The sequence below is a fragment of the Ambystoma mexicanum genome, chromosome 2q, assembly GCF_040938575.1.
Source record: "Ambystoma mexicanum isolate Mex_15411 chromosome 2q, UKY_AmexF1_1, whole genome shotgun sequence".
NCBI lineage: Eukaryota > Metazoa > Chordata > Amphibia > Caudata > Ambystomatidae > Ambystoma > Ambystoma mexicanum.
Window position 1 is genome coordinate 1,324,791,101 of NC_090924.1, and position 22,804 is coordinate 1,324,813,904.

General features: G+C 46.8%; 1 protein-coding gene across 1 annotated transcript in view; it reads left to right on the forward strand.

Annotated features, from left to right (window-relative positions):
* Nucleotides 1–22,804, forward strand: part of CMC1 (C-X9-C motif containing 1) — a 475,420-nt gene that overhangs the window by 237,759 nt on the left and 214,857 nt on the right. The gene's annotated exons all lie outside the window — the stretch shown is intronic.

Below are 22,804 nucleotides of genomic sequence, written 5' to 3' on the forward strand. Positions count from 1 at the left end.
CTTCAATGAAGTCATGAATTGCACCTCATTAGAATAGCGGCACCATCTATGCAGGGCTCTCCCAGGGAGATTTACTGAAACTTTTAAGGATTTGAAACCAAGGACCCAATGATGCCTTGCTCTAATGAAGCAGGATCGCTCAACATCTGCCCTACATATCCCTCCAGTGGCTCCCGGTTGAGCCTAGATTCAACATCAGGCTCCTGTGACACATGCAAGTTGACTTCTTGGGAAAAGACTGCAACTGCCTTCTGAGAATGGGGCCTCACTGCATGTCGAACAAGGTCCGACGTTATGGCCTTTCTACCATAAGCCAGTAGCAGAAGGTGATATTAATAAGACACCCTAGAGAGACACTAAGGTCCCTAAACAGAGCTTTAGTAAAACAATTGGCCACTGGTGATTTCGTGGGGCATAAATGTTTTGCCCAAATTGCACCAAGCGAGGAAATAACTCTCCCAAACGCTCAAGGAGAATTTTGGGAGAGGTTCTTCACCCACCAACATTTTTTAAAATAATATAATGGATTGAAATGGTGTATTTTGAAGCAGTACTATAGTAGGCACCAGGTCCCCAGCGTATAGGAGCATTTGACAACACAATTGTATACTGCCTGTGCCCAAAGAAGCCCATTGTTACAACACAAATATGCCAGCATTGCCTCTGTAAAAAGCATTTTCCAGGACGCACATGATGGCAACTTGAGTAACGGGCTAGATAGAGCACAAAGCAGTAGAGTTTGACTTTCATGCTTGATTCAGATCATGAGGATGGATTGTCGGGCCCCATTTGTATTTACTCAATTCTCCGGTGATAGAAGTGTCTTCTCTCTTTAGTTTCCCTTTTCCCTCTCGGGTCAGACAATAAACAACGTGGGTCTTGTTTTGTCTATTTGAGGAATTGACATCTGCAAACATCTGGATTTAGTATTTTTATTTTTGTATTTTATTGGAATTTTAAATTCCACTTTCACCAAAGCACTAAACAACATTTACAATAAAATGGTACAAAGGTAGGATTGATGAGGTACAGTACAAAGAGCAGTTTTATGGGAGGGGCAGGGGAGGCTTTTAAGGAACTACAGAAAGTCTGAAGAGAAAGAGAGGAGCGAATATCAGGAGAAAGAGATTTCAAATGTTTGGGGGCAAGAAGACAAATGTTACAGAAATGAGAAGGAGCAGAGGGAGGTTTAGGGGAAGGAAAAAGATAAACCTATTGTGAGCACAAAGGGCGAGAAGCGGAATAGGGAAAGACCAGAGCAGAAAGGTGTGGAGGGGCAAGGCCATGATGGCATTTAAAGACATTACAGAGTAAATGGAATAACATACAACAACCGTAGGGACAGGGAAGAAGAAAGGACTTGGAGGACTGAGGGGAGAGTGAAAAGAAAAGCTGAATAGTGGCATTGAGGACTGAGCGAAGCGGAGTGAGGTAAGAGGAGGGCAGGCCGACAGGGAGGGCAGAGCAATAGTTAAGAAGGGAAAAGATTGATAAAGCGATGAGAAGCTTGGTAGTATAGAAAGGAGCGATCTGGTGAATATTGAAAAGGTAACAATGACAGATATGAGTGGTAGTGCATATGAGACGGAAAGAGATGAGTCGAAGATAACACCACTATTACCCCCAGAAGACAAAGAAGGGCAAAAGAGTCCAGGGGGAGGCTGGAGAAGGAAGTGAGAGGATTTATGTTTTAGCAGGATTCCGATGTAGAAAGTGGGAGGACTTCCAGTATTCAAAGGCAAAAAAAACATGCTGAGACAGAGGAGTGAAGACATTAGTCAAGGGAAGTTAAAGGGAAGAAAAACTGAGAATCGGCGTAAAAGTGGCAAGCAACGTTAAAGTATTCAATGAGCGATGTTAGGGGAATTGTGGAAATGGAGAAGAGTAGGGGGCCAAGAACCTAGTGAGATGTTATGAAGGAGATGCTGATGAGAGGAACTGTGACCGCCCCAAGATAAGGAGTAGGTGTGATTTGAGAGATGTGAGTGGGACCCTCAAGAGACGGAATCAGTAAATTCTAGATCAAAGAGCAGAGTGGGGTGACTGGCAGCCTCAAAAAGATCTAAGAGAATGAGAATAGAAGAACACTTGTTGTCTGGTGGAGAGGAGTCAGTTGGTGGAATAGAGGAGAGCGGTATACATGGAGTGTGCTGGATGGAATCACGATGGAGTAAAAGGAAGTAGAGAGTGGAGATTGAGATAAGAAGACATTTGAGAGTAGACAACTCATTCTCAAAGTTTAGAGAGGAAGGGTAGAAGAGAAATAGTTTAAAAATTAAAAAGGGATGAAGGGTCAAGTGAAGGTATCTTTAGGGATAAAAGTTGCATGTTTGAAAGGGGTAGGAAAGGTGGCAGTGGATAGGGAAAGATTGAAAAGGGAAGTCAGACAAACATTTAAAGGGAGATTTATCAAAGGGATAAGGGGATGGGGTAAACTGGAGAAGTAGTGGGGTGCGAACGAGAAAGGAAAGCTACAGTTTCAAAATCGGTGAGAGAAGCTAATGTAGAAAAGGTTGGGTAACTTGGGGGGTGTAGTGAATATAGCAGGGAATGGGTTTGGTAGGGAGGTAGGATGTAGAAAAGAGGAGAGCAGGGAAGAGACCTTGGAAGTAAAAAAAAACTCAACAAAGTTGTCAGAAGAAAACAAGGAGGAGATTGAAGGATCGGAAGGACAGGAGAGAGAGCATTTTAGAGTGAAGAGTAAAACGATTGAAGAGATCTGAATGAACAGCGTTTCTCGGCTTTGCATACAGATTGAAGAGAGAGAAGAGAGGGAGACAGACATGGTTGGGAGGGAATGGATGGAGTTTACGAGAGGGAAGGAATAGACTAGGAGGATGTTAACAGCAAAGATGTGTTCAACAGGAGGAAGAGTAGATGAGGGGGGAAGAGAGGAAAGAGGATGAAAATAATGAACGTAATTTTTGACTGAGAAAAGAGGTGGTAGACCGATGGGGGTGGCAATAGCAAGTAGTGAGAAAGAAGAGGAGGAAGTGATGCAAAAAGTAGATTGGATAGAAGGAGACGGTGAAACTCAGTGGGATTGAGAAGTAGATTAAGTCCAAGGAGGAACAAGAGATATGGGATGGGGATGTGGGAGGTTCTATGTGATATTTCCACATTTTAAGGGCCGAACACAAAAAAGGCTGATTTATTTCGGCCGATTTTGTGTGGCTTTCGAAAATGCCGAAATATGACTTTCTCAATCCTCTCTCCCATGCTGGCGGGATGTCTAGAAAATCATGGGGGGGGGTTCTCCCCCCCCCCCAAACCTCCTTTTCTTCCCCTGGACCCCCATTCTCAGCCCAACACATTACACATCCTCTCTCACACAGTCGCAAACAGACATGTATCCGCTCTCCTGCACCCTCCTGTCCCCACCACAAATCTTCCCCCTTCTCTCCCACAGAGACACGCACGCAAACAGTGAGACACACGCACACACTCTAATAACAGCAAAAAAACACTTACCTCACTCCCCTGACATCCCTCGCCTGGCCACGCCTGTCAGCCGCTGCGCACACTCGTGTGCAGCAGGGGCATGACAATTTGATTTAGAAAGACCACCCAGAGCTGTCTTTCTAAATCGGTCTTTCTAAATCGATCCTTTTTTAAATGTGTTAATTTTCAAAGGACAATTTCACTTAGTACCATGTGGGAAGATGGGTAAGATCAAAGGTGTTAAGACTGGGTATAAGAGGGTACGCCAAATGAGTGGAGTAGAGATGAAGATTAAAATCATCAAGAAGAAAGATGGTAGGAGGACAAGGAAGAATAACAAGGAGAGAGTCCAGATCATCATAAAAACGGACAGTGCAACCCAGAGGTCGGAAAGTGGTAAGAAAAGCCAGAGGGTAGGGTTTGAGATTGGAGAAAAAGTGGTATTCAAAAGAAGCAAACAAAGGAAGTTTTGGTCTGGGAGAGTAAGGCGACCAGGAGGAATGGTTAAGGGTGCCAGTACCATCTCCCATGCCAGTGGGGAGGGGGGATAATTTGAAGAGGAAAGAGAATCATGCGTAGAGGTTTTGTAAGTAGCGAGTCATGCCTCAGTGAGACTGACAAATTGCATTTCCTTGCTGCTTGTGCGCCCAGCTGTGCCCCGAATGCTTTTCCCGGCCCCACTTTTGCAGCATTTGCCCCTTCTGTGCCAAGTTCTTTTCCCCTCTGTGCCGTGTTCTACCACATCTTTACCCACAGTGCAGATTTCTATCTCGGTTTGGCCCACTGTGGCGTTTACCCCAATTTGCCCCTACATAGTGTAAAATAAAGTGATCCCACATTGCCCAAAAATCTGCCATCTTGGAAGCCTCTTGACCAATTTCACATGCTTGATGTATTACTCTCCTGCAGTGCAGCCCCCTTTCCATTGTGATGGTTAAATCTTTGAGCTATTCTGTTCCCTCACAGGAACTTTAAAAGATCTAACCTATGAAAAGATATTTTTTTTAAAAGAAAGCATATAAAAATGTGATCCCAGTGCCCTTAAATAACTTTGCAGACACACGTTTTCGACTAAAAAAGCACCCAGAAGACAACTTTTGGTGCAAATGTCCCTCAATAAATCTAATAGAAATTGTACAGAAAACCAGAATTCTATAGACGGCATGAAGTGCCAATTTACTGAAATCAAGTTCAGAAGCCTATATTGTGCCCAAATCACGGTTTATTGAAAGCCAATCGAGCTTGACAAATTCTGTTATTCTAACAAATGAACAATCTGTAAAAGGATCTCATCCAAAGTTATCCATGAAACACACCAATAGCCTTAGCATCTAATATAACTGCGGTCCTGGTCACTGCAATGCTTCGAGACCTCAGCAGGCAAGATTCTCTTGGTTACAGTTCAGGGAGCGTTCTGTTCACTACTGATCTCAGCATTTCATCATCGCCTGATGATAACTGACCATCCAGGATTGCCAAATCACACCTTCGAGCCCCTCATGCCTTCAGCATTACGTTGTGTACTAAGTTAAAACTCTCCAACCCAGTTATCACCATACTTTGATATGGCCACAACCTCCCTTTTGCAGAACCATGACCCACGTAACAGGACAGGCCTGTTCATACTATCTCAAAACACCCCGCTGAATCCCTCCCTCCCTCCCTCCCTTTGTTTTGTAGCATCTACGTTCCCCTTACCCATTTGCTTATCATCCCCTCCCTCAGTTTCTTTCTTCCAACGTGTTCAGGGACACATTGCATCACTCCATGGACAATGTCAACTGCTCTGAAACTACTACGGTGGTGAAACCTCTAAGACACGGGGGAGGTGGAGGGGTTAGATCGATGTATCAATTCACGAATCGGTCTTTTGCCTCTTTAGAATGTTCACCTCCATTCACGATGCCCATGATTGGACTGACGGCTACAAACAAACCACGTGAGCTAGACGCCTTCAATTTGAAAAGAGAGTGTGAACTTGGGTGTCAATGAACTTTCCCCTTCAGTTAGGAGATGGGTGGATAGGTTTAACATTGCGTTTTATGGATTAACAGTCTGCGAATCTGTCAGTTGTCGAGCTGAGAAATGGGAAGGCACCAAATTAATTTGCTCTTTTATTGGAAAGCCTGCCATTGCTTGGAGAAAGTGTTGCAGGGCCTGGGACACCTTTCCTCCACGGTTTGACACATGAGGCCTTTCAACAACAGCTGTGGAAATGAATTTCAGATTTGTTTTTTTAACATGGTGTATATCTGACAAGAATTCAATGCAGAAGTTCTCAAAGAACTCAGTTCGTGGCTCTTTTATCGGATAATATGCGCAGTTACAGGCAAGAAAATCCTGTAGTAGAAAGTCTTCACACACAGCTAGCGCAAATAGATCCAATCTACATCGGAGAGATGTGTTTTATTTTGGAGGACTGGCGCACAATGCATGGCACACTTATGCAGCATGTGTGTGTGTGTACCACGTGACAGGTGGTGGTGGAGCAGAGTCTGATTCTCAAGAGGCGGGCAGAAGAGTGTGAGGTCTGGCAAGTTGGGCAGAGTGCTCAGTGGAGGCTGAGAAGATGCTGCCACTCCACGCTCTGAACGGTGGTACTCGCTTCTCCTTTACACTGCAGAGTAAATGCTTGTGGCGTCTTGTGCCCGTGTCCTCCAAGTGTGATCGAGAATACTACAGTTGGATGTCTGCAGTGTTGCCGAATGAGCTACACACGGTTGGGTATCCTTTTGTGCGATTTACATTTTTTGCACAATGAGGTATAATCAATGAATGGTAACCCCGGCGGTCCTTAGAAGGGATTTCTAAACTCTAGCCTGGTGGACAGATGGTTAGGAGGCCACCCTTGTTAGATGAACAGGGCACCCTATTGGGGAAGTGTGATGAATCTGATGTCATCACTCCTTTCCCTGAGGTAGCCTCTCCTTATGTGGCGTGGCTGCTGCCCCCACTACCTGGTCCTGACCTAGGGCGACTAAATGAGGAAGGACCACCTGGGGAGAAGCGACCCTCAGGGGAATGACATGACCTCATTGGGGGAAGTCACATACCCTCCATTCCCTTTTGCAGATGTTCCCTCCATTTGTCATGCCTTAATGGCATACTGTAACACGTTCCCTCAACCACTTGCTAGACCCACTCTTAGTATTCCCCAACCTGACACAAAGGCCAGTAAATGAACTACTGAGACGAGGAAGAGGCAGGGAGCAGTAATGATCACTCCCAATAAAGATCTCAGACCAGCTTCCTCAACAGCATATAAGGAACAATATGGTAACCACTTAGACGAGGAAGAGGGACAGAACAATGGAGATCACTGACTGGTAAGCCCATACATAGGTTCAGTCTTTGGAGATTATTCAATCATGGCGGGAAGTTTAAAACCAGCGCAGCTGTCAGAAAACAGAGAGCACTGTAGACGCTGGGCTGCAAAGTGACTTTCTCGGATACGACCAGTACGCTGAGGAAGAGGACGCTGCAGGAAACAGTGTAAAGGCTGATCCAGACAGCAGAGTAGAAAACTGGAAGGCAGTAGGCATGCCGCCCAAGAGCGCTAGGCAGCGAGAACTGCATATAGCAGAGAAGGACATGGCGAAAGCGCATCGGCTAACAGGACGCACAGCGAGCCAGAAACACAGAGGAAATGGAAGCAGAGACGCATAAGGAACACTACAGGCACCTAGTAAGTCCAGAGAAGACGGAAGGGTTACTGAGTTGCCTAAAAGTGGGCCCCGTTTCATATAAGCAACACTGGAACAATGTGAAAAGGTTTACATGTTTACATACCTGTAAGCCATGCCACATATGGGTCGCTGAGCCCATATCCCAAAAGAGACAGAATTGACTTGGAAAACGTGCATAAGCCCATTGTATGAAAAAGCGGGCAATTATTGAAACATTATCGGCAGAAGGGTGCTTTGTTGGAAAAGTTAGGATTCCCCAAAGTCTCGGGTCGAAACTCAAAACAGCGATGCTCCGGCACGGCAACATAGGTTGAAGCTCGACAGCCCACTGTATGGCTCAGGGACACTTCCAAACAAGCTCCCTTGGAGGGTTACCAGGAGACGTCGAGAGTGATTGCTCCCACCACTCCTAAGGGTTCAAAGCATCTTCACAGGTCTTCTGAGATCAGGCGCATAGGAGGGCTCCACTGGGACAGCAGCAGGATTGGGGTGCCTGACCTCCTCAAGTGTGTATCTGGATCGTCCTTTGTTCTGCTAGGCTCCTCAGGGTACTTGGCTCCTTCTTCAGATCTCCTGGAATGAATGCAGTACCTCTTCTTATCCACAGTCAGGTGGGTACATAAACTCCACCCACCAATGGCAAGATCTGCTCCATGCATGCACACCAGCAATGGTCCAATCGTGGACCCCTGGGGTGGTACTCCTCTCCTGCACATCAGACACCCTGGCCCCAGTAGTGTGGATTGGAGCCAGACAGCCTAAGCCCACTTCCTGGGTGCCTACACATGTGGCCTGCAGGGGCCCACTAAAAAAGTGGCTTTTGTGGGAAAATGCATGCTCAAAGAAGGAAATTCCGGTCCTGGAAAGCCGGAAGAAGGCAAAGGGACAAAATGGCCAAAGGAACAAACAAATGAACTCGTGGCACGCCCTGTTGGACACTAGCCACAGTGAGGAGCTGCACACGGTAAACGAGGTAAGGCTTGGTAAAAAGTTGTACAAATAAAATAAAAAGCTACTGCTGCCACTAGTTTGTCCTGAAGCACATTGTACAATCACCAAAAATACTTTAGAGGGAGTCTAGGGACATAAAACACAGAGGCACCATTGCGCGGTACTGGAAGGTACTTTGCACGGATCAGGGTTGAAAGACCGAGTTACAAATGTTTGAGGGGAAAAATAGACCAAAGATAATTTTTTGGGAATAACCTTCGGTCTTTTCTCCCCTGAACATTTCTGACTTGGCCAAACGCCTGCACACCCCTGCCCACACTCCCAGCACACCCCCACCCCCAACAAACCCCCACCCCTAGCCCCCTACTTACCTTGCCTCCGACTCGCTGGTCCCTGCAATGCCTCTTCCCTTTCACTTCCATGACCAGGAACCGGCCACCGGGAGCCTTTCATTTATTTTTTATTTTTTTCGGGACAGCTGCGGGGGACACCTCCGTAACCCTCGCTCACAATATAGTGAGCAGGTGTTGCGGATGACATCTCTGCAGCAAGTTTTCTCCTTTTCTTTTTTTTTTTCTTTTTGTTTTTTGTTGGGATGACCCTGCAACCCCGCTCACAATATAGTGAGCAAGGGTGTGGGGGACACCCCCGGAGCCCCCAGCACCGAATGCGTGATTTGGTTGAAGTTTTCAGCCGTTAGGAAATTTCAATTTTTGTCATTCTTTTTGGGTGATTCCACTTAGCACAATGATAAAATGTTACCAGCCATGGCAATAAAGTTGAAAGACTAAGAGAAACAACGTTTCTCAGTACTGACAGCCTGACTGACGTCTCAGTTTCCCCATAACAATGAGGGAAAGCCCAGTGGGGTGGAGTTGAAGGCTGCACTCCACTGTAAAATGTCAGATCAGGATACCAAAACCAATTCAAAAAGTTTGGGGGTCCATACACTATGGAAGAAAACTTGTTTCTAGAGAAATCTTTCCTAACAGCGGGCCCCGGTTTCCTCGCATTTCTCCTCTATGTAGGACTCCCGCCATGACGTGAAGGACAGAGGGCTCCTTCATGGATTTAATACTGGTATTCCATAGGAATCTTTAGCATCTCCACCCGCATCAAAATAAGATGCAAGTGAAGATGCTCCCCTGTTGGTCAGGGGAACTCTTAAAACCTCTTGCACTTGGCTTTTCCGCCTTATTCACAACTCCGGGCAGATCCAAAATAAGGCCATTTGCCTTGTGGGCAGTTTTGGGGATCACGAAGATTTCACCAAAACTAGTAAGCCCATATATTTCTGTGTTTCTCGTTAAATTCCCATAGAACTAAAAAGAAGCTAGACTGGCATATCCATCTGTCTCTACTCTGTGTGTGTGTTTTTGTTTTTTTTTTACTCACAGGTTGGCATCAAGATCATTGTTTGCCATGTACACTGTTAAAGCAATTGCAAAAGAGGGTGCTAGTTCAGCTCACTATATCCCATTTAATATACATATATGCAACTGCATTCCTACAATTGACTCTACTGTTAGCACCATTTCCAAGCCCTTATTACACTCTACTGAGCAGTTAACATAAGTTGAAAGCATAACCGCATAATTACACTTCTAACAGCAACCCCTTGTTTGCCTACCCTGGACTAAGTGAAGGTAGGGAATGTGAGACCGAGCATATGACGCCATCTTTGCTGACCTCTACTGCCTATACGGTCAACTGATAAGCTATATACATAGATTAGACACAAAGATAGCTTAATGAGTTGAGAGCTCCAGAAATCTCAGTTCAATTGGCAGGACACGATGCTCAAACCCCAGCTTGGGTGACTCAGCTCTTAGTCCTTCTGAGGTTGACACATGATTAGCATTACATTTCCTCCTAATAGTACTTTCTACAGCACCTAGAAATACTACAAAGTTCATATTTTTATCATAATAACTGGCCAACAAATGCAGGTTATCGCCTTCCATAGAAAATGAGGAGTGAAAAATCTCAGGGTTTGGTTGATCTCCTGGTTGGCATTAAAGTGCAGAAAACAAATTTGGCAAACGGAAGGGCCTGTACAGAATGTCAGCAAATTCAAGAAGAACAGGGATAAAATGAACACAAAACTCTACTTCCCAATTGATAAGCTGAGGTTATTGCTACCACAATTTTCCATGGTAAAGCTGAGGGATATCTCCCACTGGAACTCAAATGGAGGCAATTGGAAAGCGTGGTGTAATAAAGGGCGACCTGTGAGAAAAAAAATATACAAAGAATGAAAACCCAATTCAAAACTGTGTATAGAATCAGAAGATTATCCTGCAAACAAGCCACCCCGAGTGTGGGTATTATTTGGTCTATTTCAACAATCATGGGAAGGAATAGTTGTCTTTGTGGATATTTTATGTCACTGACTCTATACCAAAGAGATGAGGTTGTATTCTGCCACGTCTGCGAATTGATCGCTGTAGCCAAGCCCTATTAGAATGAGTAAGGGGAGTGCTGTGGCATAGAAGAGTGGAAAATGGATGCGCAGAATAGGTTTTCTTGCCATGGCTGGAATTCCACAGTTCGTGCAGCGTCATATTCTGAGCTAATGGATGAGGGTAAAAGCTTCCTCCTTGCATATGAGTCCAGGCCGAGATATAATGCAAAATAGCACCTGGCCATTTTATGCCTCCTGCAATTTCTGGATATCTATTTAGGGTAGGAACAGGGGCACTCTGAAGCTACCCATGATACAGAAACCAAGAGTGGGGACTATTTTAACTTAGCATTGTTTAACGTATATTTAATCTATGTACTCCAAAATGAGAATGCTGGGATGACCTACAAACTATCACAGCCCTCACCAAATGCGATTGAGGATTGATCCCGATCTTCAATCGTAAACTCCAATTGGTCCAGTGATTTGGGATGGTCGGGAAAGGTCCCCATGAGGAAGAAGGGTTCATGTTGCGCGTGCCATATTTGTGATGGTGGTGCAGCAAACTGTTGCAACTTTGTATGTATCTAGTGTAGTTAATCGTGAATGGGATATGTTACTTTTTGTTTAAATTGATACATATTATATTTTCACGTGCATAGATGCATACTATGCTAAAACCGCCAAATGAAATATAAACGCGATTCAAACATGGTGTGCCGCCGAGCGCCCAGAAGCAGGTAGCCCCCTAATTGTCTTAATACGTAATCTGAGACATTTTTCGGTCCACTCAAATAGTCAAAACAAAATCACTCTATTGGTATTGTGGTGTGCTTCAAATCTTCACTCAATGCCCATGAATAGGTTATTCTTCCATTCCCACCAACCAGCTTGATTGTAATTGATCTATAGCATATGATATTCAATTCTATGACAGAATATTTGCTCAAACAGATCAGAGAACATACTTTTTCTAAAATGCAGTAATGTTTGATGTAATGGTCCCTTTTGACTACCTGGCATCTAAATCTATAACTTACTGTTGCCTAGTTTGCATTCCATTAATTTCCTGGGCTCAAAAGCGTGGGTGACCATAACATCTTCATTAGTTCTTCGTTACTGTGTTTGATATATTTGTAAGGATTTAAAATAATGTGAAACCAGCTAAAGAACTATGCCCTTTTAAAAGCAAGTTTTCAAGAACTAGGGCTCACACAGAACATTTTTTTCCTTACCAGTTCCGAAAGTTTTGCATCCTACAAGGGTATCAGCAAACTCATGGTTTTGGACTTTCTACCATTTTGGAAAGATACCATTCATGGCCCTTAACAGTATATATTGGTCACATAGTGCTGTGTATGTTCAGATTATCTGCAAAATTACTTATTCTGATATGTTTGTCACATGCTGCTATCTTGGAAATCTGTATATTTTGCCCTCACAGGCTCTCTGCACCGCTTTAACCTCCCGCTTTGCTTCAAGAACTCAGGACATCTTGTCCTCATTCTCCTCCACCCCATCTCCACTTCTACGCCTAACCCCCTGCCTCCCTTGGCTCCTCGCCTCCCACCTCCCTCACTCTCCTCCCTCCTGCCCATTGCATCTGATGAGGTCTCTAAAGTGAGGCGCTCTTTGGAGGTCTCCTCTAAACAGGTGCTCTTCTGCTCCTCCAGAACCATTAAGGACAACGGGCCTCATTAGGACCCTGGCGGAGAGGGTATTACGCCAGCGTAGTGCATGGCGTACCTCTCCGCCATACTACGAGTTCCCGTAGCGCCATGGAGGTTTTCTCCGCCTGGTTTTACCAGCCGGAGAAAACCATGGCGCTACGGGACCTCGTTGTTAATTACGCCACCGTATTTTACGGTGGCGTAATTAACTCCTTCCCCACTCCCATTATACCCTATGGGGCAAAAATGGGAATGGGGAAGGGCAGAATGGGGATTGGGGATTTACCGCTCCGCCGAGGTCGGAATGGGGCGGTAAATCCGCCAACCCCCATGGCGCTATCGGCGGCTTTCCGCCATGCTTCGCGGTGCATTTAGCACCGCGAAGTCCGCCTGGGTCGTAATGAGGCCCAACATCTCATGTTTTGCCCTGGCCCTTGCTGACTTCTGTAACCACTCATTTGCCATTGGCTCTTTTCCCTCTGTCCCTCAAGCACTCCCTTGTGCACTGTCTCTTAAAGTAGTCTGGTGACCCCTCCTGCCCGGTTAACTATCGCCCTATTTCTACTACTCCCTTTCTGGGTAAACCCTTGGAGAAGTTGGTCCTCCCCTCAAATAACCCTCACACCGATCTTGCTGGTTGCTTTCATGACCATCAATCTGGATTCCGGGGCATCCAGAGGCACGGAAACTGCTCTCATGAACATACGTGGAAACAGGCTCGCAAATCTCGATTCCAACTCACCCTCTGTTCTTGTTCTCCAGCATGGGGTCTGGCATTTAATCACATGCTCATGAATTTTCCCCGTCGTCAGGCTGGGAATCCTCAGTAAAAGAAAAAACTGTTTCACGTTCACTTTAAAACTATATTTCTCCTCTAAACCAATCACTGCCCTCTGGGTCATACTGCCCCATCCAATGACAGTATGCTCCCTAAGCCCCAGATTATTCTACAGATTATTACTGCATGCTTCAGTGTGGGAGTCCTGAAATTGCTCTCTGGGTAAATTTCATGTTTTTTTCGGAAATGTTTTGCAAAATAATTCGGTTTTGACCGATTTATGCTTCATCGTCTTTGACGAAGGATAGAGGCCGCAGCGGGGCTCGGCTACCGGTGAAGATCTTCACCCACTGTTGCAACATCGAAAGTTCGAGAAAGCTCGGCCTTGGGGTCTACTTTGCACCTCTTCAAGCATGACTGAGGAGAAGGAAGGCTGCAGCCTTCTCAAACTCTGCGCTAAGTGTGGTTTAAGAAACATCTTCATAGAAGATAGACACCATAAATGCTTGTACTGCCTGCATCCGGACCACAATGAGGAGGGATGCGAGGTGTGCCGTGGTTTCTCGAAGAAAACCAAGAAAGTCAGATACAGCAGACTGTCAGCGTGGCTCAAGTCGAGCAAGCCCTCTGACGCAGCCCCGGGGCAGGGTCAAGCTTCATCCAGGACCGGCCGGTCTGAGGAGCATTCTCCCTCTGGGAGGAGGTTGAGATCCTATGAAAACACCTTGCCTGTTGGGGTCCAAGAGAAGGCCAAGCTCTGTGACGCTAGCTCTGCTAGGTTTTGCCGCTGATGTGGGTACTGAGTTGATAAAAAAGGCGCTTGAGATCACCATCTTCCTCCATGGTGAGCCCGCCAACGAAAGGAGCCTCTTCGAAGAGAAAGTCACTAACCGCGTTCAAACTCAGTTTGTCCGCGGATTGTCTGACGAGGGAAAAGTCTAGGGATGACTCGTCGAACCCAGCTAAGGCTTGAACCAAGGCCAAGTCAATGGAGTCGACAACGGCACTGTCAAAGAAGGCAACCAAAAGCACTTTGTCATCTAAGTCAACGACGTCCACTGTGGCTCTGAAAGAGTGCAGGTCCAGGAATGAAGTGGCAGCTGCCCAGGGGATGTCCTTGCCCCAAGGCGAGATACGACTGCAGAAGCATCAGCGAAGGAACCCACGACAGGCATAGACCAGGGCGGCTGCTCCGGCCCAACAGCCTCCTCAGAGGGAGAGGGAAGCGGCCCCACCTGTATACAGACCTTCATTCTACTGAGGATAGACTGGAGTAGATCTACTCTAGTACCGACGAAAACAACACTCCTTATGAGGGATGCTGCCCGGATCAGAGGGGTAGAACCTGAAGGAGGACCATAGTTCCCGGTGCAGAAGAGGAGACTCATTAGCCCGGATCCGACTCCGTTGGTTCCGTTTACCCCTAGACCTAAGGCCTGGTGCTGGACATTTTATCCACACTGCACGCCATAATCTAACTAAGGAAGCTGCCATCGGAGTGGCACTTCCAGAACCTCCAAGGGTAAACTCTCCTCAGTGGTGAGACAGTCCAAGGAGGGTGCGGGTCCTCCGCATCATCCGACCCCTCCGCCACCTCGTCACGACAAGACTCCTACCGGAGCTCCGATCCACACACAATCACGGACACAGCTACTGGTACCAACAAGGATGATGATTTCATCGCAGAGGATGGGGGCACTCCACATGAGGAAGAGCCCTATAGGGCTTCCCTCGGGATGAAGTTGGAGCTTTTCATTCGGTCATCTCGAGGGCCTCGGAACTGTTTTAGTTAGTCTCAGAGGAGACATAGGAGGGCTTCCTGTATCAACAACGCAAGTCAAAGAGGAAGACCATGTCTGTTCCCTTCTTGGATGACATCTGGAAGAGGGCCTAGCCCTTATGAAGAATCCAAGTACAGCCCAAACGAAACAGGACAGATTAGAAAAAAGTACAGGGTTCATCACTCAGAGCCCAGGTGCCTAAGATCTCAGCCCTCGCCGGATTCAGTGCTCTCGGCCGCAGCTAGGAACAGCTTGGCGAAACCCGTCATCGGCAGCCATGGTACCTCCAGACCAGGAGGGGGAAGAAGCTGGATGCAATGGGCAAGAGGATAATTTACACGGCAGCCTCTACCATAAAGGCAGCGAACGCCCTGGCCATTTTGTCTCGTTATGACCGGGAACTCTGGTACAAGCTGGGCCCTATCCTGGACTTCCTACCCGAAGATGAGAAGGTCGAGGCACTGGAGTTCTTTCAGGAGGGTGACGTGGCCTTAGTGAAGTGGCCTTGGATAACGCCATCACGGTGGTGGTGGACATCACGGACACAGGTTTTTGCCAGATGGGGAACAGGGTGTCTGTCTCTGCGCAGTCAAGGTTGGTTTAAGGCTCCAAACTTCCACCAGGACATTCTGACAAAGGTGCTGGATATGCCGTTCGACAGTGAAAACCTGTTCGGAAAGGCAGTCAGCAAGGCTTTGCAGGCAATAAAAACCAACACAGAGACTGCACGTTCACTTGCGGACGGCACCACTGCTGACCTCAGCTGGCTTGAGAGCACCCCCTGTACACTTCTTAAGTGAGAGAGCGCTAGGGCTGTCAAGCGTGCACACAGCGAGAACCATTCATCTGCTGATGGAGCTGGGGTTCTCCATGAACTATCCAAAGTCTTGCATGAAACCATCTCAGGATGCTCTATTCCTAGGTGCATGACTCAACACAATGACATGCTTGGCATCTCCCTCGAAGGAGACGGTGAAAACCATACATGGCAAAGTGCCGCACTTGTCGGCCCAGGCAACGATGGTGCAATCCATCAATTCGCTTCTGGGCATGTTGTCCTCCTGCATAAACCCTATTGGCCTCTGCAAACTGCACATGAGACCTCACCAGGAGTGCCTGGATGCCAGGTGAATGCAAGTATAGGGGAACTTTACGGACAAGCTCTCTCTCAACAAAGAGTTCCGTTGGGCAATACAGTGGTGGGGTGTTTGGTAGAATCTCATCCCGGGAGCCCTGTTTCAAGTTCCTCCTTAGCAAGAGATGGTCACCACGGATGCCTCTAAAGGCATTGGGAACCCACACAGGGCAATTGCACGCCAGAGGCCTCTGGCAACCAGAGGAAAAGGATGTACACATCAACAACCTGGAACTTCGGGCCATATTCTGGGCCCTCAAGTCTTTTCTGCCGTCATTGAAAGACAAGGTGCTGAGGATTTTCACTGACAACACCGCAACCATGTTCTATATCCGGAAACAAGGGGGGGACCCGGTCTCCGGCAATCTCAAAAGTGGGCCAGTTCTTGCGACAGTGGGCCATTCGCCAAGACATGGTCCTCGTTCCGTTTCACCTGGCGGGAGGCAAGAACATCATCGTGGACTCGCTCAGCAGGGAACTGCGTTCTTGCCACGAGTGGGAGCTTCGCCGGGACCAGATGGATCTGCTGTTTGACGAATGGGGATGAACCCAGATCGAAATCTTGGCGTCAGCGGCGAACACCAAGTCCCAGAGGTTCGCCGTCAAGGACACGTTCTCGTTTCTGTGGGAGGGACAGTTCCTATATGCTCCCCCCACCCCGTTTCCACTACTCCTATGTGTGATCAACACACTCCTTGCAGGATGATACTCGATACTAGTCTCCCTGGCATGGTCGAGGCAGTTCTGGTATCCAAACTTAGTATGCCTGTCAGTGGCTCCATCCATCAGGCTACCGCTGTCCCCAGTCCTTCTCGCCAGAGAAGGGGCACCATTCTGCATCACAACCCAGTGTTTCTGAACCTGAGGGAATGGCTCCTGCAACCCTAGAGTTTGGAGGTTATGCTTTACCCACAGAATGTAAGGACTTCCTGAAATGCTATGGTCATTACCCCTCTTCGTGTCACGGCTACACAACTTCTGCCATACTTGCTTCCTTGGCCAAAGCGGGACTGGCTCATGCCTCTATCAAGGTGCATCTCACTGCCATACACCAGGTCTCCAGGCAGACCTTCACTGTGGTCTCACAGGTTCATCAAGCAGTTCCTTAAGGGGCTCTTCAGGACTTTCCCGCCGGTAAAGTCTCCTGCCCGGCTTCGGAGCTCAATGTTGTGCTGACTAAGCTCATGGGAACGCCCTTCGAACCGATGCATCGGGCTCTGCTCAAGTTTCTCTCGTGGAAAATGGCTTTCCTCATAGCTATCACCTCAGCCCGTCTTGCAAGCAGCCTTACCTGTCTTTCCACGCTTCAAGGGTGGTACTGTGTACACACACCACCTTTATGCCAAAGGTGCTGTCAGAATTCCACCTCAACAAACCTTTGGTGTTGCCTGTCTTCTTTCTGAATCCGTCGTGGGCGTCGGAGAGGGCCTTGCATTCGATGGACTTTGCTCGTGCTTTGAAATTCTACGGGGCACGTACAAAGGATTTTCGGAAGGCTTTACTTGTTCGTCTACTTTGGACCTGTAAATCATGGAAGGGCCTTGTCGAAGGCTTCAATCTCCAGGTGGCTCTCCGGCTGCATCATGCACTGTCATTGACTGGCTTAGCAGGCCGCTGCCAGACCGTCTGAGAGCTCACTCCACCAGAGCCATCGCAGCTATGACAGTGTTTCTCTCTGGTGTGCCCCTGCTCGATATCTGCAGGGCTGCTACGTGGAGGTCCACGCACACCTTCACGAGGTTCTACTGCATCAACAGGGATTCCAGGGAGAAGTCCTGAGTCAGCCAAGCGGTGCTACGCAACATGGCTGTTTGAGGTGAGTCTGTTCCAGAGTTGAGTGTTTATTGCTTCTGTTGATCCTTGCCACCTCCTGTGGTTGTGTATATGTACTGCTGTGTAATCGTTATCCATGAGCTTGTGAATCCATGCCAGACCCCATGCTGGAGATGGTTTGTTACTTACCAGTAACTATTGTTCTCCAGCATGGGTCTGACATGGATTCACATGCAAACCCTCCCTCGTTCCCTCTCTGTGGCTCTTGGTTCATACTGCCACTTTTCGTGCTCAGCAAATCTGAAGATGGCCAGCAGGGGTGGGGCTTTGGGAGAGGACTGTTAGTGGATGGGGGCAGTAATGACCCAGAGGACAGTGATTGGTTTAGAGGAGAAATACAGTTTTAAAGTGAAGGTGAAACAGTTTTTTCTTTTACTGAGGATTCCCAGCCTGACAATGGGGAATATTCATGAGCAATGCCAGACCCATGCTGGAGAACAATAGTTACAGGTAAGTAATGTAAACCTTCTCCTTGATCTCTTCTCTGCTTTTGATATGGTCAACCATTCCATCTACTCTGTGACAATCTCGGCATCACTGACTAGGCACTGGATTGGCTGATCTCTTTTCTCACTAATCGCCCCTCCCAATTGCAACTGGGCCTTTTCTCCTCCACCACATCACTCTCTACCTGCAGTGCCCCCAAGGGCTCTATCCTATCGCCCTGGCTTTAACATCCATCTTGCCCCTCTCGCTCACCTGATTTCCTTACCCCCATTTCCAGTGTTATGCAGATGACGCACAGCTTTCCTTCAAACTTCGCTCTACTTCCTCCTCCTCTGTCTCTCTGATCCCTGATTGCCTGTTTGCTATTCAGGCATGGTGTGCAGCTAATAATCTGCCTTAATATGCCAGCAAGGCGGAGAGTCTTCTGATTGGGACACCTGCACCCTCTTTCCCTCCTACCCTCTGGCCACCCTCTTTGGGCCCTCTACCCCCACTATCGTGTGAGGCCAAAAACCTTAGGGTCATGTTGGATTCCTCTCTCTCATTCATCCCTCCCATCATGGACCTAACTAAGAAGTCTCACTTCCAGCTCCATCTCCTCAGAGGCATTCTTCCTTTTCTTACCTTCCCCAAGAAGCTCAATGTTTCCAGAGCGTTGGTCCTCTCCAGGCTGATCTTTCCTCCCTACGCCCCCTCCAGCTAACTCAGAATAGGGCAGCAAGACTTATCCGTGGTATCCAGCCCTAAAATCTTTCTGGCTCCCAGTGGCTGCAAGGATCAGATTCAAGACCCTCTGCATCATCCACACAAGGTATGCTGTCTTTTTAACGAAAATGTTATAAAGAATGAACATGTATCGAATCTTTTATAACAAAACATTTTATGAAGAATGCACTTAGGGGTGGGGTAAAGGGTTAAATCTTGTGGGGAAATGGTTGGGGTGGGTTTTAAGGGGTGAGAAACGGGGAGTGCCGCCCACCCACAAAAAAGATTTTGTTAAATTTCTTATTATAAAGTATAAGTGCATTCTTCATAAAATGTTTCGACATGTAACCCATCCACAAGTCATTCTTGGTCATGGGACATGCTATCTCCAACTTTGCCTCCCTAAATACTCCCCTGCTGGAGCCCTACGCTTCTCTCACTCCAACTATTTGTCTGTCAAATGCTTCTCTTAACAAAGACTGGTGGGCAGAGCTCTCACCTCGGCTGGTGCCTCTCTCTGGAATGGCCTTTCTGCTCCTCTCAGACTTCAGCCGGACCTCCTCAAGTTCCGGAATCTGCTCAAAACTCTGCTCTTCTCTACTATTTTCCCTCTTCCCCTTCACTGCTAATCACTCCACTGCCGCTGTGAATGGTGCTCTGATCCTCCTGAATCTCACAGGATTTCAGGCCCTTCTTCCCAGTCAATATCAGCACCTCCGCCCACTGCACTGCCCTTTGGGCTCTGCATTCCACCCATGGCAGCCGCCTGCATTTGCACTTAGCCTGAGGTTCTCCTGCTTGGCTACCCTTAGCACTTCCCACATTGGCCCTCCACCAGCACTTGCCCACTCCTATGCCCCGTCCCTCCCCCTAATCGCCTGCACTTCTCCTCACTGCACTTGCATGGCCAAATGCCCCAAGGCCTAGTAGGGACCATGACTGTGTTTTACTATTTTGCCATTGTTATTTTTTCCCTTGTCCCCTTCCCACTTAGCCTTGCAGCACTTCTAAACACTATTCAGTTGTATAAGGCGCCTAACAAATACTCAATAAAATTAAATGAAATGTACTCCTGAATATATCAATCCCAATGATATTCTTATTTCATCGTCTCAATAGTCATAGCTAGTTATAAGCAGTAACAATCCATTTATAGTCCTGGTGGAGCCGAGGAAAGATCAGTGATTATCGTAGATCTTCTGCCGGAGGTGAGAGGCGATTGATCCTCTGCTTCGTATCAGCGACAGGTTGTTCTGTCTATATGTGCCCGGAGCTCAAAGCAATCTCCTATGTCTTAATTGGAAAAGCTTGCGAAGGTCAAGGGCGCAGTGTTGTATGCCGCAGATTACACTGCCCGATTGACACCCGCTACTACTTCACCACACACTCTTACGCCACAACGCTTCATGTCATCATGCCTTTAAAACCGACCTATTGAACCCTCTGTGGCAAAGCCCGTGAAGCACAAGGGCAAAGTGTTGTGCATTTCAGGTTACCCAGACTGATCGACACCCACTACGACTATGCCACGCACTGTTACGCCATGATGCTTGCCGCCATCCAGCCTTTAAAACCAGCCTTTTGAACCCTCTGTGGCAAAGCCTGTGAAGGCCAAGGGCGTAGTGTTGTGCGCCTCAGGTGTTAGGCAATGAAGAAGTGCGGCACAGAGTGCGAGATTACGCGGCTCAGTCGTCGACCATCGGGTGCAGGGAGGGGAGCAGCCACGACTGCTACCTACTAAACTACCCAACCTTCACACTTACTTTTTCCCTAAATCCTGTTGACATAACATACTCTGTCTTTGCCCCCCTCCCCCCAACCTCCCTAGCAGTTAGCCGTACTTGATGTTTTCTGTCCTTCTCTTATTCCTTCAACTGTGGTTACTGTTGTTTTGTTAATCTGTGCATCATTAGGCGCTCTCCCACTTCTAGGTCCCCTTCAACTGTGGTTACTGTTTTATGCCACCTGTCTGCTGCCCCTGTTAAGATCCCTAGTGTGACCCCCCCCCCACCCTTTCTGGCCCAGCACCACCTTGCTTTTCTTCCTGCGTGATCGGCGCTAGGCTGTACATCTCTCCCTCTCTTTTCGCTCCTCCTCCTCCTGGTCTCCTCCTCACACACCCCTCTATGGTGGTTTCTGTTTCTCCTATCTTCTCTAACTGCTACTCTATCTCCTATCCTATCCCGCTCCCTAGGTCTGTCAAGATGGACATCCTAGTCTCCATTTTAGTCCCTCCATATCGCTGATACCTACATCAGTGCTTCCTCCAGAGAGACTCTCACAGACATCTTCTTTTGCCGTTCCATCATCAGACATATGGACTGTTCATATGGTCTTGGCTCTCTCTCTTCTATATCTTCCTCTCACATTAATGGTGGCACCGGTCAGAGGCCCGCTTGCCCTCCCTTCCACTCCTCCAAGATCATCATTAATGTCTATCTGAATGGCATCGTCTTGGTCCAGGGCCAGGGGTGTTGCTAGGTCTGGAAAAGATCAGGGGCTAAGCTAATATCGGGACTGGTGGGGCTCTGGGCAACGCCTCTGTACAGGGCCCTCACCCCAATTTCCTCCTGTTTGATAGGCTTCTCCCGCATCTTATCAACTTCCTTCCTTCTATTCCTCACCACTTCATCACTTCACCTTATAACCTGATGGAAAATAGCTAACATCTGAAAGGTGAAATGCCACATTTCAGGACTGCAGGTTCAGGGAAAACATAAGTATTGATTCTTAGAGTTTAAAACGTGCACACCTTGTTACTTTTTCAAAACCCTATTAGAAGAAATTATCCTCTTGTTTTTTTGTTTTTGATTATATGAAGGGCAAATGCCATTTGTCCTCGACAATTTGTTTGAATAAAATTTGCATATTTTACATTGATATGCTGATTGCGGGTGACGTCACATCCCAATGTATATGTTAATGAGCCCCCCACTTATATTTATTTAGGACTTGAACCCTGATGTGTCCTAATTTTTCTTTATTAACATTCTCAAATGCTCAAAGGTAATTTGGCATATGAATGTTAAAAAGTGCCATTTGGCCTGGGGAGTCAAAAGTAGCTCCTGGTTGCTGATAGTTTCAAGCTAACCGGGCTCTCATATGCTAGAATTGCGTCCAACTTCCAGCAATTTCAAACATTGATTTATCGAATGCCCCCTTTGGGAATGTCCCATTAAGGGTTTTAAGAATTCAGCCATTGCATGAAAACCAAACGTGCATAAACAAAATAATCGTGTTTAGTAAACAGGAAATGCATAAGCACCTTTTTATTGCACTTCAAAAATTACCAGTTAACGTTATACTTTATTTTCGTGTTTGTTAGGCAAGCTTACATGGAATAGGTGGATTGATTTTAATAGTTGAAGGCTGCGTTTCTTTTTTATGAAAGCGTATTTTTATATTTTGTGTTCTGTCTTTACCAAAAAAACATGGACAAATAGACAAGATGTCTATGCCTTTAATACGAGCCTTTTTAAGGTTCATGGATAGAGCACATATTTAGATTGTGTATAGGAACAACAAAAGTATGTATGTGTACACGCACTTTTTATCAAATGCTCATATGTGGGTTCAGAATTTAATTAAAGAAACATGATTGTTTTCTATTGCACACCATTAATTTGTGATGGTTCCTTTATAGGGTGCAGATTGATTGTTCAGTATTTGTACACATTTCCTGATTTTAAATACTATACTGCAAAAATTAGATCCAGTAAAAAAAAAACTTTCTGATGGTTTCTACTGGATCCCTTTGCTCACATACAGGGTTTTTACTTCTGAATGTCTATGACGGAAGTTCCAATGGTGATCTTATTTCATCAACTAAATTGTTCTTTTTTTTTTTTTTTAGAGTTTTATGTCTGTAGCGAGTTATTCTGAACTTTCCATCCATTCATGTAAGGAACGTAAGCCACCAGAGACTGGGATAGTGTGGCCACTACCCGATGTGCCTCCCAGTGGATGGGGGAGA